The sequence below is a fragment of the Ascaphus truei genome, unplaced genomic scaffold (assembly GCF_040206685.1).
Source record: "Ascaphus truei isolate aAscTru1 unplaced genomic scaffold, aAscTru1.hap1 HAP1_SCAFFOLD_981, whole genome shotgun sequence".
Lineage (NCBI taxonomy): Eukaryota > Metazoa > Chordata > Amphibia > Anura > Ascaphidae > Ascaphus > Ascaphus truei.
In genome coordinates this window covers 129,916-132,817 of record NW_027457321.1, presented here as the reverse complement: position 1 = coordinate 132,817, position 2,902 = coordinate 129,916, and the positions used below count along the sequence as shown (strand labels likewise).

Here is a 2,902-nt window from a genome sequence, read left to right as displayed (position 1 = left end):
ATCAGATGGAGCAGCACAGATCAGCGTTGTTATACACAGGGGCACACTCAGTATATAGAGATGCGGGTGATGGGGCCCTTGTGCCCCTGTGTATAACTCACCTGCTCCCCCATCCCCCTGCATATCTATCCCATTCACCCCTTTTCCTCCCGCATACCTCGCAGGGCCGGCCGGCCATTAGGCGGTCGCCTAGCGCGCAGAGCTCCTAGGGGCGCATTAATAATCATTATTATTTTTTCCTCTTATTATTTTATTTATTTATCTTTTTTTTAAAATTATTATTCTTTTTTTTATCCAGTATTTTGGCACCCTTTTATTTTTATTTGGCGTCGTGCTGGGGTGCGGTCGCACCCCCTGCAGCCCCGATAGCTACGCCACTGTTTATTTTATTATTTTATTTATCTTATTATTTTTTATACAACTGGGGCACAAATTTTAAGTTTCGCCTCGGGCGCATGAAACCCGTGCTCCGGCCCTGCTCCTTGTTCTCTCTCACCCTCTCACGCCCAATATCCCAATCTCCCTCTAGTACCTGCCCCTCCTGCAGCCTTCCTGATCTTATCTGCCTCTCCTGAGGTCAAACCAACTTCTCAGGGCCCCTAGAATACCCCTGTATCTACGCCCTGTGTCCTCTGCTACCTGCTCCTGGCTTCTTCTCCGCCTAAAAAGGTGAAGCAGCAGATCTGTCCGCACCTCTCGTATTCTCCTACCTGCTCCCGGGGTCTTCTCCTCCGCCTAAAAAAGGTGAAGCAGCAGATCCGGCCACACCTGTCGTATGCTCTTTGGTCATCGTACACCACGTCTGCGTCATCGGCCACCTTGTAGCCCACCTCATTGTTCCACTTGACGCCCGCTTTGTCTTATGCCTCGTCGTCCGCCTCGTAGCCCGCCTCGTCGTCTTGTGGCACAAAGGGCACCACCTTCGTGCGTGTCCTGATCTGCAGGAGACATGAAGTGTTTGTAACCAGGGACAGTGATACTCTGTATCGCAAGTGCTCCTGTGCCACTTATACCTCATCCCCAATACCACGTTATACCCCCCTCCACAGGCCCTGTATCCAGTTATACAACCCTCCCAAAGCCCAGTACCCTGTTATACGCCCCTCCCCAGGCCCAGTACTCGTTATACCCACCTCACCAGGCCCAGTACCCATTATATACCCCTCCCCAGAAGGTCATGTTTCTATTTATCAAAAATACATTGAGTTACCTCTGGTTTCCAGGCATGTCCTGGGGGAGTTATCACAGAGACACAGAAACGTCGCTGAGTTTGGGTTAGTAACTCCCTTAACCTCTCAGCAGTTGAATTCCCCATTAGGCGCTTAGCACGTTAAAAACAAGCGTTGCTATTTCTCTGCATGAAGTTGCAGGTAATTGGAAGAGTTACACAGTGACGGCTATTTCATCACTCACCTTCTTCCCCCGAAACGGTCTTTTCTGTCTTATTTCCGGCTTCACATCGGATATCCATATCCATTCTTGGCCTCTGATCTCTATGCAAGACAATGCTTTAAGACAGGGTTGCACAACCTTTTCCCCCTGCTCCCCCCTCCACCTTCCCCACCTTGTCTCCGACGTTCTGAATTAACGACGTCATGTGATATCACGTTGCTATAGCAATGCCACATCATGTGACGCCACGTTGCTGTCACCAGATGCCGCCGGAGACAAGGAAAGGGAACTTACAGAGGCCTTGCGCGCGATCTCTGGCATTTAATTTAAATGCTGTGGGGAAGAGTGAGGGGCCTCTGTAAGCGCCGAGCCCCTCCTCCCAATAAAATGTTGTGCCCCTCGATTTGCGCACCCCTGCTTTAAGAGATATTCTGGGACCCTCCAACTCCTCCATCGGACCCTTCCTCATATTGACTGACCTTGCAGTGCTCTGCACTGACTTGCACTGACCTGCTATGATGCCTCTCAAAATACCATGCTAACTCATTCTGAACATACATGTGTCCTTTTTACATGTTACTCAGCTTGTATGGGCCACAGACAGCTTTCCCGGGGTCCAGGACTAGTTTCCACCGGGGACACTCACCCATGGGTCGGCGACCTTGCGAGAACCCACCCCCCCCAACCTGTTTTCTCTTGCACTGCCATAGACAACAACATTTCGGCCTGCTGGTCTTTCTCAGGTAAAGTGGCTAAACCCACTAAATCCGGCAAAGAAAGGCCAGCAGCCCAAACATTGTAGTCTGTGGCACAATAAATTATCTTTTTTTATTCAAATCCGTGTGCCCTTTCCCATCAATCATATTGTATCCATTGGACGAAATGCCGGTCTTCCCTGAGACTAAGGGGCACCGGTAAAAGTATCACTACTTATTGTTTTTTTTTGGTGTGCAGAAAATCCCCATCATTTTTGCGTTCTCTTGCTCTGCCCCAATCTGACACACCACCTTGCTCTCTCACCCCCCTCTTAGACTCCCCCGTCACCCTTTCCTTCCTCAAAGGTTGTCCTTTAATCAGATCTTACCCAAATTGTCTCCATCTCCCTTGGAAATGTTCTGTCTTTAAGCTGTGCGGCTCCTCTTGATCCGAACTTTCTTAGCTGACCCCTTTAGGTTTCGGCTCCGAGGGTCTAAAAAAATAAGCGACTCCGAAAAGATGTGAAATATGCGCACGGGTCCTAATGGGGCACTGAGTGGGAGACTTAAAAACTAGTAAATATAATCTACTGTGCTGACAAATATAATCTATTAACTAACAAATATAACTTATTAAACTAAGAAATATAATTTATTAAACTAAGAAATATAACTTATTAAACTAAGAAATATAATTTATTAAACTAAGAAATATAATTTATTAAACTAAGAAATATAACTTATTAAACTAAGAAATATAACTCATTAAACTTAGAAATATAATCTATTAAACTAAATAAATATCTATTCAACTA

The 2,902-nt window shown here is 46.7% G+C and overlaps 1 long non-coding RNA gene across 1 annotated transcript; it reads right to left on the bottom strand.

Moving 5' to 3' along the window:
- Positions 1–655: 655 nt before the first annotated feature.
- Positions 656–2,590, bottom strand: LOC142486772 (uncharacterized). The gene is made up of 3 exons (XR_012799056.1): positions 2,477–2,590; positions 1,414–1,491; positions 656–938 (listed from the first exon to the last, which is right to left on the bottom strand). It is a non-coding gene; the product is annotated as an uncharacterized LOC142486772 (long non-coding RNA).
- Positions 2,591–2,902: the final 312 nt, after the last annotated feature.